General features: G+C 46.6%; 2 protein-coding genes across 2 annotated transcripts in view; both read right to left on the bottom strand.

The window, feature by feature from the left end:
• LOC309701483 (NACHT, LRR and PYD domains-containing protein 12-like) overlaps positions 1 to 12,757 on the bottom strand; it is a 442,279-nt gene that overhangs the window by 373,503 nt on the left and 56,019 nt on the right. The gene's annotated exons all lie outside the window — the stretch shown is intronic.
• The window catches only part of LOC309700187 (NACHT, LRR and PYD domains-containing protein 12-like), a gene marked incomplete at its 5' end in the record, with an annotated part of 83,442 nt that overhangs the window by 24,093 nt on the left and 46,592 nt on the right, over positions 1 to 12,757 (bottom strand). The gene's annotated exons all lie outside the window — the stretch shown is intronic.

The following is a 12,757-nucleotide window of genomic DNA, read 5'->3' as shown; positions in this document are numbered from 1 at the left end:
AGCAGTTGATGTCTATATAAGGGAAAACTTTGGGATAGGCGGGGAATTGTTATCATTTGAGATCATTTCCAGTAAAGATCCAACTGTGATGTCATAAAGGCAATATAAGGAGACTGATGTTTCAGTTGACGAGAGGATTCGATTGCAAATTGTCTTTTCCCACTCTTGTGCACAGAGTGTAATAAAGATCACTATTTTTGACACCTACTTCGACTTGGGCTTGCTTTCTTCTCTTCCCTAACTCGACCGAACCTTAACAACCTGGTGCCGAAACTCCGGGTGGGGAGGAGTTGCAACCTGCAGCTCGTCGGGGAAGGTGACAAAGGGGGCAAGGGCCAGCAGCCTATCTGAGTGACGCCAGGCGACATAAGAAAAGGTGAGTGCCACCTGTTGATTTTTATCCAAAGGCGCTATATTGGAAGTGAAAACTAAATTTAATTAAATAATATTCACTCAGTCTGGGCTTCTGGCTTGGTCCATAGTGATCTTGACTAATTAGTTTTAAAATAGGGCATAGTGGTCTGACTAAATTCATTGTTGTTCATTTTGGGGGTGAATTTTGAGTTAAGAAGTTATGTGTTTAAGTTAATACGGTTTAAGGTGTGTGGAAACAAATAAATACGGTTTAAGAGGTTTATCTGTGGGTTGACTGGGATGCCAGCCAGTCAATCGGTAGTGTAGGGATAATTTGGTTTTGATTGAGTAGCAAAAACGCGGTTTTGGGTCTCAGGTAATTAAACTGGAGGGCAGGGTACCCACAGTGAGGCTTTTAAAATAAGTAAATTTAATTTAGGACTGGGGCGTGGCCCCTAAGGGCGTAGTTCAGCTCAGCGCTGTGGCGGCGACACCTGACAGTGGACGCACCGTTAGACTATTTGCTTGGTTGGTTGCCAGGGGGATTCGGGCGCCCCGAATAAACCGAAACGGTCGAAGGGAGACCGTTTCTTTTACTGCGCCAGATTGACAGATAGAGTCGCGGACCGGCCGCTTCCCATAAAAACGTCAGCTGCCTGTCAACTTTAAGTATAGCCAAAAGCGTGAGCCAGGATTTCATTGCCTTTCACGCAGCTGGTGGAGTTCCAGGTGTCCGGCGGGGTGCGGTTTTAAATTATCTAGCGTTAGTAATGAGGCCGTTTTCAAGGCGGCGTACTTGAGACGGGTAATTGATCAGCAAGAGCGAGGCTCTGGGCTGAAAGATGCTTTTAAATTAGTCAAAATTTAGCAACACCAGCAGAGAAATAGAGAAGTGAGATAAAGTTGTTCTGGCATATGGTGTTTTCTTAGGAATTTGAGCGCTATCGGGAGGGCGTTCCCGAGGTGTGTATTGACCAGCAAGGCTAGGCCTGGGCTATAGGTGCTTTTAAATTAGTCAAAAAGATAGGAGTAACCTCTTCTGGTATATGACGTCTATGGGGCCCGTGTATACTGTATATAAATTATTCGTGTGTCTGTGCATTTAAAAGTGTAAATTGTATAAACTGTCTTGTGTTGTTGAACTTTTTCTGTGTGGATTCAGAGTGTGTGAAAAAACGAAAACGCCTTTCTCTTCTCTCGCTCTCAGGGAACAGAGAGTGTGTGTGTATCTCTCCCAGAGGGGAGGGGTTGTGTGGTGCGGCGCAGTAGCGGGCACACGCGCGCGAGTACGAGCGGAGTGTGTGTGTGTACAGCTGCGGCCCTATTTCTCCCTTTCTGTCCTTCTGAGCTTCTTTTCGGTAGGTGAAAGGGGGTCTCAGAAGTATGGTTAAAAGATTTCAGTATATTAAATAAACTAAACCTTGTAGTTTTGTGTTGGTGATTTCCTAATGTGATTATGGTTTAATAGAATTCCATGAGTAATGATCCCTTGTGTAAAACTCCAGTAAGGTAGGATGCGGGGATAAATATCTTGACAAAATTTGAGAACTGTGTGTGATTGTTGGGAGATTTTTAGTTGGGTCGTATTTCTTTCTCTACCTGGAAAAGGCAGAGATCTGTGCTCTATTTGATGTTGTGTAAATAAAGCTTTTAAAAGTTGGTTGAGTCTCTCGTATAAGGAGGGAAACGGTGCATGGTAGATTGTTTGGATTATTCTTGTATGTGAAAACTTTGTAGTTGTTAGGGAAGTGAATGTGAGAGTGAATTTTCGCTGGCTTTGCGTGCTTAAAACTGTTATATTAGACGTTTGTCAAGCTTTGAGCTTGAAAGGAGGATTAGAGGGTGTGTGTGTGTGTGTCTGTGGGCGGTCTCTCTCTCTCAGGCTGGAGCCTAGCGGAAGTTCGGCTTGACCAGCTTGTGAGATTCTGACTGCCGAAAGGAAAATACAACGAGGCAACCCCTAGGGGAGGAGCCTAAGACCGGCCATTTTGGTAAGGTAAGTGAGGTCAAAAAGCAAAATGGCTGAAGAGGAAAAGGCGACCCCTGGAGGGGGAAAGAGATACAAGCCACTGAAGGAGCAAATACAGGAATTGAAGAAAGCCATTAAAATGACTGAAGGGACGTCTTCAAAAGAGATTGCTCGTCAGTGTCAGGATTTAGAAAAAGAAGTGAAGGAATTATGTGAAAATCAACAGAAGACATTGGAGGACAGAATCCCTCTGCACTCCCTCTTTCAACGACAAGGGGAGAAATGTGAAGAGAGAATCAAGGAGCTTGAAGAGGAATCTTTAGGACGTTTCCAGGGGAGAAAAATAAAGGCTGAAAAGAAACTTATGAGGGAAAAACAAAGTAAGTATTGTAAGCTTATGATTATCTCCCAAGGTGTTTCCCACTGGATGCAAGAGGAAGTGAACGACATCCAGCCAGCCTTAAAGAAGGAAGCTGAGGCTGAGGGAAAGCTATATCCCAGCCTGAAGGACTTCCTGAGTGGCCCACCCCCACCTTATATTTGTCCAGTGGTGGCCCTGGAGGGTGGTACTATGTGGGGGCCCGAAGGAAAAACAGGAAAAGTGACAGGTGGAATTGTCAACTTACAGGAGAATCCTCCATCATCGACATCTGCTCCAGCCACAGTGGAGGCAGACACAGGAGTAGTGCAGCCACAATCAGGGGCACCTGCACAGAAAGCAATGCAGTCTCAATCAGCCGCAGCTGCATCAGAGGTAAGTCAGCCGCACCCAGTTGCTGGGACATCACAAGGAATTACTACACGGGGGTTGATCTTGATTCCTCCCTCTCTTTTTAGCCCAGATAGAGCTACAGAAGAAGCTCAACCTGTGGCGTCTACAAGTACCGGACAGGTGACATTGCAACAGCCCAGCCAGGAAAATCCATCCCAGGAGGCCTGGACTTCAGAGGAAGACTCACCTTCAATGCAGTATCAGAAGGCGCCATCAAAGGCGACCCGAAAAACTAATCAGAGGTCAACGGTTGATGAGTCTGAGAAAGAACAGTGGCAAGGCCACGTTTTTGGAAAAGAATCTGACAATCGGGAGGCTGTGATACAACTGGAACGCCTCCTGAGAAAATTGGAGGAGGAAGGCGTAGCAACACCACGTAGCGTAGCACAAACACTTTATGCCTTGGAAAAGGACTTGGCGGGCTCAGTAGAAAGCAATACACGAAAATCCAGAGAAGTGTCAAACCTGCAAAGGGGAGGATTTGCCCCAAAGTTTCAGACTCCCACGGGAAGGACGACCCTTCGCTCTGGGAGGGTTCTGGAGGAACCAAGAGATAAAAGACCGTCCATCTTTGAGAAGAACCAGAGGAAGACTGTTGCATTGCCAACTGAAGAAGGGCAGGGTGACACAGAGGAGGAATTATCCCTCACAATGCCTTTATTGAAGGGAGGAAGGGGTGAACCAGTCTACCACCCCTACAATATCAGAGATCTTGAGGCTCTGGTGAAGCAGCTGCCCCCAATCACGGAGGGAGGAGCCGCTTGGTTGAGGAGACTAGGAAGTCTTACAGAAGGAGAGGAATTGGCTCTGGGAGATTTCCGAGCTATCGGTGGGAGGACCTTCAGAGGAGGAGGCCTCGCAGATGTAGAAGAGATAGCAAGAACTGTATGCCAACCAAACGACATCCCCTATGCAAGGGTGCGAAATGCTCTCTCTGACGCAGTGCGTGAGAAGTATCCGACTCATAACATGGGCACTACACCTAGGATTGTTTGGACCCCAGAACATTCCCCTAGAGAGTATATGGAGCATGCAAAAGAACAGTGGATTCTTCAAACTGGTGAACATCCTGGGCAGAATGGTGAACCAAGGGCGTGGTTCCGATCGGCAGTATTAGCAGGTCTCCCAGAACGAGTAAGAACAGATTTACAAAAGAATCCTGATTTTGCGGTGGCGGATTCAGCAAAATGGGAGAGGCACATTATACATCGACTTGGGCTGGAGAAAGACGAGGTGAACAAGAAAAAACAGGAGCTGGAGGAGGCGCAAGGGCAGTTAGTAAAATTGAAATTGGCAGAGGCGAGAGAAAAACTAAACGAAAAGAAAAAGGAAACCAAAGATGGACCTAAGAAGATGCTGGTGGCGCAGCCACGGGGCGATCCGGGGCCTGATTGGCCAGATTTGAATCCGGTTCTGTACCCTGATGACCGATGGCCCGCCAATGAATTCCCAAGGCAAGGAAGACCCGCGGGGAATTGGGGGGCTACTAGGTCGCTGAGGGGACGTGGTGGATCCCAAAGGGGAGGTGGACCAAGGGGCCGTGGTCTGGGGGGACCTATGCTGGACCCGAATGTATGCCGAAGGTGTGGAGGACGAGGACATTGGGCTCGTAATTGTCCTACGCCATGGCTACCAGAAACAGCTTATTCATCATCACCCCAGGCACAGGGAACTTTTCGAGGCAGAGTGGGCCAGACAAGGGGACATCAAGCTCCAAACCCAGGCATGGCGCCAGCGGCTCAGTATCCCCTGGGATACTGGGGCGGAGAGGAGGAGCTGTACTGACGGGACCCACAGAGGCCAGACAACATGGGAGTGGCAGATCCTATGTTGTCGATGAGTGTGGAAGGAGATGAAATGACCTTCCTTGTGGACACTGGGGCTACCTATTCAACACTGAAACAAAAACCAAACAGTGCCACACTTTCCAACCATGTGGTCAGTGTTATTGGGTTTTCTGGGGTACCGATGACGCTGCCAACAACCAATCCAGCCCTGACGGTGCTGGGAAAACAGACATTGAAGCACAGCTATGTGGTGTCTCCCCATGTGCCTGTGAACTTGATGGGCAGGGACCTGCTCATTAAACTGGGGGCCACCATCATGTGTTCAGCTGATGGACTAACAGTTACACTTCCAGGAGGAAAAGAGTTTCCGTGCCTGGGGACATTTTCAAAGAACCAGTACTTGCTGAAAGACTGTGAACAAACGACCGCTGACATCTATTGGGGTCGTGTGGTGGAAGAAGGCATACTAAGACAATATCAGTTGTGGAAACCTTGGATTATGGCCTTGGCCGTCTTCTCTCCCCCCAGGGATCCGTTCCATGTCACCCTCTATTATGATAGAAATGATGATGAAATTTACAGGGACCTGTTCCAGTCTGACCTTGAAGGCCAGACTTGGAATGTGTGTTCTCAAAACATCTATGTCGGTCCGGAGGGCGTCGCGGCAGCAGTAAAATTAACCGACGAACAACGGCCTTGGTTCAAAATGGGACCTGATTCAGTGCCCCATATAACATTGGCGGTCCATGAGAGTCATCAGGCGAAGGAGCTGGGGACGATGGTCAAAAGAGCCCTCGAGGAACCTGGCTGGCAAGCTACTCAGATTCCAGACGTTTGGTACTCGCCAAAATGCAAAATTTATCGTATCACTTGTCAATCAGAGGACACAGTGATGTTGGAGCATCAACAAATCTCAAGAATTCATGGGAGAGAAAGAACAGACCATGCGGATGCAGTTGCCGCACTTGCGACTCTTCCTGACACTTTGTGGTCAGCAGGGCCTACGGATGTGGGCCAGGCCACGTGTTCGCCCGTTTTGTTCCAGCTGAAGTCTGAAACGCCAATTTGGAAACCACAGTATAGGCAAAAGAGAGAAGCTGAGGAGGGAATTGCAGAAACCATTGAGGGGCTATTGAAAGTAGGGGTGCTTGAGCCCTCTCAATCCTACTGGAATACTCCTATTTTGCCAGTAGAGAAGCATGGGACAGGAAAGTACAGAATGGCACATGACTTAAGAGCCATCAATGCCATTTTACGTACTGACACGGTGCCAGTCCCAAACCCATACACAGCCTTGACGGCATTAACACCAGATCAGAAGTGGTTTACATGTATTGATTTAGCGAATGCATTTTTCTGTCTCCCATTGCATGAGTCTCTGAGGGACATTTTTTCATTCACATATGGGGGACGACAGTACAGATACACAAGGTTGCCACAAGGGTTTGCACTTTCCCCTGGCATTTTCAACCAAGTATTGAAAGAAGCTTTATCGCCATGCCATCTCCCAGAGGGGTGTTCACTAGTGCAATATGTTGATGACTTGCTCATTGCAGCTCCGTCTGCTTCGGCATGCACGGCAGCTTCACTTACCATACTGAAGAGACTCGCTGAGTGCGGTTTCAAAGTCAGTAAAGGAAAGTTGCAGTTGGTCCGACCAGAAGTAACATTTCTGGGCCGTGTCATTGCTCACAAATCAGTGGGTCTGCTAAACACTCATCGTGATCAGATTTTGACACATCCAAGACCGTGTACGGTTAAGGAGTTGCTCTCATTCTTGGGGTTAACAGGATACAGCCGGCACTTCATTCCAAATTATGCAGGCAAAACAGCCCTGTTGAGGGATTTGGTAAAAACGGCAGGTGTCAGAAATCTTAAGGCTGAACTGCCATGGACATCGGCCACTGAGTCGGCATTTATTGCATTAAAACAGGACTTATCCAGATCGGCTGATCTTGCTATCCCTAATTATGAACAACCCTTCTATCTTGATGTTTCTGAAACACACGGGATAGCTAATGGGGTGTTGTTTCAGAAAAAAGGGGGAGGAAGAGATGTACTTATGTACGTCAGCATCAGGCTGAATTCATTAGAGACAAGGCACCCGAGATGCACTCAGCATGCCATTGGGGTGTCAAAAATTATACAAAAGACAGCACATATAGTGAGGGACCATCCGTTGAAGGTGCTGACCACCCACAGTGTGGTGGCATATGTTAACTCACAAGCCTTCACCATGACACCTCTTACACAACAGAGAGTGTGTAGAGTTTTAGACGCTCCTAACTTGACCTTCACACATGAAGGAATTAACATGGCAGATTTAATGGAGTCAGGAGGAGAACCTCATGACTGCGCAAAGAGAGCTGAAGTGGACGAGAAGATAAGAGAAGACTTGAAAGCAGAACCTCTGACAGGAGCTGAAGATTGGTTCACTGATGGATGCTGCTACAGGGATGATGAAGGATTAAAAGCAGGCTACGCGGTAGTTTGCAGAAAAGGGGCGGCATTTGAAGTGAAGGAGGCTGGAAGACTTGAAGGGCAGCAGTCAGCCCAAAGAGCAGAAGTAATTGCTCTAAGTCGAGCCTTGAGACTTGCAAAAGGAAAAAGAGTCAACATTTACACGGACTCAGCTTATGCTTTTGGAGCGGCTCATGTGGAGCTGGCCCAATGGAGAAGAGCAGGATTCAGGACAGCAGAGAACGCACCAATCTGCCACAAAAAGGAAATGGAGGAACTTGAGCAGGCCTTGGGAGATCCAGAGGAGGTGAGCATCATAAAATGCAAAGGCCACTCCTCAGGGACGGGCCTGATGGCCAGAGGAAATCAGGAAGCCGATCGAGCCGCAAAGGAGGCAGCGGGTTATAAAGCATCACGACAGATGGTACAAATAACGGTGGAAGAAGAATTAGGAGTTAACATGCTAGAGGAGGCCAGGAAGGCCCAAGGGGAGGCTGCCCCAGAAGAGAAAGGGATCTGGAAGAGTCGAGGAGCCTGGGAAGAAGGAGGTCTCTGGCGAGGACCTGACGGTCGACCAGTGTTGACAGCCAACTTGGCAAAACAGAAGATTGCTGAAGCGCACGGCCTTGGACATGTAGGTGTCGCCCAGATGGGGAGACATCTGTGCCATTGGTGGCATCCCTTTTTGAAGGATATGATCAAGGAAAAGGCTAGGACGTGTCTGATCTGTGGGAAGCACAATCCGAAGCCAGTGATTAAACCAGAGGCAGGTAAGTTCCCCATTCCAGAGAGACCAGGTGAAGAGATTGTCATTGATTTCACTGACATGATTGATCCAGGTCCAGGAGGAGTTCGATATCTACTGGTAAGTGTAGATGCTTTGACGGGTTGGCCTGAGGCATGGCCTACCAAGAGGGAGGATGCAAAAAGTGTGATTAAGTGTTTAATCAATCATTACATCCCCCGGCATGGTTTCCCTAAGCGGATTAGGTCCGACAATGGGACTCATTTCAAAAACAAAGATTTGGCAGAGGTAGAACAGAAGCTGGGGTTACAACATAGATTTGGCACAGTATATCACCCCCAGTCGCAGGGAAAGGTAGAAAGAATGAATCTAAATCTGAAGAATAAAATTGCTAAGATTTCAGCTCACACGGGGCTAAATTGGGTAGCGGCCCTGCCAGTTGCATTGATGATAATAAGATGTTGTGTTAATCAATCCACAGGTTTCACACCATATGAGCTGTTGACAGGACGACAGTTTCCAGGTCCATGGACAACAGTTCCGGCGGCAGAAAGTGTAAAAAGTAATAGAAAACATATTGAATGTTGGAAAGAATTAAAAGCTCTTGTGTCTAGTTTCACACAACAGGTTGGAGAGGGGGTGAAAGCGGAGGACAGGTCCATCCCCGATGCCAAGGCGGTGTGGCTGAAGGTCATTAAGCGAAAGTGGAGAGACCCAAGGTGGACTGGACCTTTCGAAGTAATTGCCCGAACCACCAGTGCTGTCCGTCTAAAGGGGAAAGGGGAGACCTGGTTCCATTGGTCTCAGTGTGCAGTCGCGGACGAGAGTTTGTTGGAACTAGCTTCCACCCAATCGACGCAGGAGGGAACATAGAGCCAGAATAATACTCGTTCCCCCTGTGCTACGGTCCTCCTCAGTAGTCTACCTGAGTGAGGCGGAGAAAGAAAGAGGAGCGTCACGCGCCAAGGAGGAATCCAGTACAGGCTCTTAAATAGGCTAGGGCTCTAGTCTAAAGTATTTGATAGTTTGAAGGAATCGTAATAGTTTTGTATGTTACTCGCATATTTTTATACTCATAACCTTATACTCTTTTTGTAACCTTACCTTTTTAGTATAGAGTAAAAGTAAACGAGCCTGGGAACAGTCATCATGAAATTGTGGGAAAATTGGAAAATAACGGGGTTGTTGGGGTTAATAAGTGTTATAACGTGTTTCTTTGTTTTTTGGCAGACAGGTGAATTGCCCAGACACAGAGGTCTATCCGCTCCTGAGCCCGAACCGATCAAATCGTCGAAAAAAGTCAAGCGTGCGGTTGGTTCAGGTGGGGATGATGGGTGTCTCAAAGCCAGTGGCGGAGTCGAGTTTGGGTATGTTAATGGATCTACAACAGCGTTCACATTCGATTTGTGTGAGGTAATTAAATGCTCGGGTGACGGGAATAGTTGGAGAACATACAATGTGTGGGTTTGTTATCATCCAATGATGTGTTACCCTAAGTCGGTGTGGGGCCCATCATGGGATAGTGACATCTACACCTATGTAACGGATCAGTGGTGTTCTTGGCAGGATGTGGTCGCGTGGACAGGAGTAGGATGGCAGCCAACGGTGCCACCGGCCCTTGAAGGAATAGCTATTCAGAGAGATTATTCTGTTACAAATAACCCTATTACTCTTTCCCTAGGACCATGGAGTGAACTCCCTGAACCTGGGTTTGATGGAGGTGCGTTTTATTTAGTAGTAGGGGTAGATAAAGTAGGGACAGATCCATTCGGGTTAATTCGGGTGAATTTATTTAATCCCAGGTCTAAACCGCTGGGAAATGACTCAGCACTGAATCTCACGGTGCAAACAGATCCCGTAGAGACAGTAACTTACGAGGATCCAGAAGAAAAATGGTTTGTTGCCACTGATTATACTAGGTTAAAACCTCAGGAGTTGATAGAGCGTGCCACAGGTTTTGGAGATAGGAATCTTTGGTTAGATTGGGTGGCTCAAAATGCTAAGGAGCAGAAAGTGGTTGATTGTGTTGCTTGTGCTACCGCTCGACCACATTTGTTTACTGAACCCGCTCCTCTGTATCCAGAGGATGAGTGGGGATATAATTGCATGTTGAGATTAACTAGAGAGGCGGTGGACACAGGTAACTGCACCACTTTGTCAGGTTTATATCCGCCAATTGATAAACGCACACAACCAGGTTCATTCACACCAAAACGAGATAATTATACATGTTTTGAGTTTTCTACAGACAGAGTGAGATTTAGGCTAGGAAGGATTAATCCAAGCTGGTGCCAGAGGACAATCACAGGTAGGACTACCAATGATGTAAGTGACCCAAGCACAATTATAGGCACCTGGGCGAGAGGTGGGCTATATTATTATTGTGGGGAGTACACCCTTTTGGTGCAGGTTCCCTTGGGGAGTGTGGGAACGTGTGCTTTGGTGCGCTTAGCTGCACCTTTGATGCTCATGGGCAGTAGGCTAGAGACAATTCCACAGCAAGGTGCGAATGTGTCTACAGCCAGACGGAGGAGAGCCACAGGAGCTATCCACAAGTATGATCCAAGACGGGACTCGCCAACCTGGATAGACTCAATAGGAGTTCCCCGAGGAGTTCCAGATGAGTATAAGTTAGTTGATCAGATAGCGGCCGGGTTTGAAAGTGTGTTTCTGTGGGTGACTCCAAATAAAAATGTTGATCGCATTAATTATGTTCATTATAATGTGTTGAGACTCTCTAATCTCACCAGGGACGCGGTGGAAGGTCTTGCAGAACAATTAGGTCCGACGTCGTTAATGGGAATCCAAAATCGCATGGCGCTGGACATGTTATTGGCCGAGAAGGGAGGCGTGTGTGCGATGTTCGGAGATTTATGTTGCACCTTTATTCCCAACAATACAGCTCCGGACGGAACAGTCACGCGGGCGCTGGAAAATTTGAAAACGTTATCTAGAACCATGCATGAGCAATCAGGCGTGAACTCAAGGCTGGGAGATTGGTTCACATCTGTTTTTGGGCAATATAAGGGATTGTTTATGTCTGCCATGTTTTCTCTTCTAGTTTTTCTAGGTTTGTTGCTGATTGGGTGTTGTCTCATTCCTCTGGTGAGGCAGGTGTTGGGTAATCTGGTGAGCAGGGCCATAGCTTCTGGTTCAGCTGGGTCAGCTGGTCCGGAACATATGATGCCGTTGCGAGAAGCCGCCTGGACGGAGGAGTGACACAATATCTTTAAATGTTGGCCTTTTTTCAAAAGGCCAAAGAGGAGGAGTGTGATCAGGAGATATTTTATTTTGTATTCTCACAATCAGTTATCATTGATTATTCATTTGCCATTGTTGAATCTGTTGACAGTATAATCTTTTAATTACATCTGTGTTACTTTGAGCAAATATTAATGTACACTGACTGTTTATATTAATCCACACTGACTGTTTATATAAAGTTGTTGCACGTTAGAGCAGAGCAGTCACACCATACAGACCCACGAGTCCTGTTGGGCCCTGGCAGGCCTGCGTGTAATTTTGCACGTACGCCGGTCTCTGCTTACATGCACGCACTTATGTAACACACGCACGGTCACCTACACACTTAGTAATAATAGGAGGGTCATCTGAGGACAGTTTTTCTGATAAATACACTTTCACAAAATGCACAATGTAATACACACTTGTTTTTCTCTTAAGAGTAGCAGTTGATGTCTATATAAGGGAAAACTTTGGGATAGGCGGGGAATTGTTATCATTTGAGATCATTTCCAGTAAAGATCCAACTGTGATGTCATAAAGGCAATATAAGGAGACTGATGTTTCAGTTGACGAGAGGATTCGATTGCAAATTGTCTTTTCCCACTCTTGTGCACAGAGTGTAATAAAGATCACTATTTTTGACACCTACTTCGACTTGGGCTTGCTTTCTTCTCTTCCCTAACTCGACCGAACCTTAACAGCAGGCAGCTCAGATGCAAGTGAGTTTATTCATCACATGGTGATACAAACAGAAATGGCGAAGGTGAGCATGGAAACTAAGCAAAAACCTAAACTGGGAAAACTAACAGTACACGAATATGAAGAATTACACGAAGGGAAGACGAAAACACGGAACACAAGGGGTGGGAGCAAAGCACCACAACACATCACTATATAGTAGTGATGGGTCCAGCAACACTGATGCACCGACGCTTGTATCAAGCTCACAGAGCGAAACCTGTATCGGTGCGTGTGTCGCTTTAAGAAAAAGTCACGTGATCGATACAGCTGCTGTATCGCTCATTACCAACGCGCTAAACTGTGTTTAAAAGGTACCGCATCTGCATCTGTCAATGGGATGAGTCGCCACCAAAAAAAACCCCAAAAAACCAAAATTACTCTCGCAAAGATAAAAAAAAACAAAAAAAAAACATCTCTCCATAACAAAATTGAGCTTGAAAGAAAAAAAAATGTTTCTGCTGTGTGGGATCATTTTGATCTTTTAACTGCAAATAAGGGAATAGTTTGTCTGTCTTTGTTTCAGTGTAATCTATCAGAATAGGAAAAACAGCAATGTGACTTGCAGTGTAAATTATTTATTTTCTATTCTGCTGAGCTTTGTTACACAATCAAAAGCACCTCCTCAGTGTTCAGGCATTACAGAACCAAACATGAAAATGAGGAGACAAACACACCGAGAATGA

The sequence above is a fragment of the Aulonocara stuartgranti genome (assembly GCF_965226115.1).
Source record: "Aulonocara stuartgranti genome assembly, chromosome: 23".
Lineage (NCBI taxonomy): Eukaryota > Metazoa > Chordata > Actinopteri > Cichliformes > Cichlidae > Aulonocara > Aulonocara stuartgranti.
This window is presented reverse-complemented; position numbering and strand designations above follow the sequence as displayed.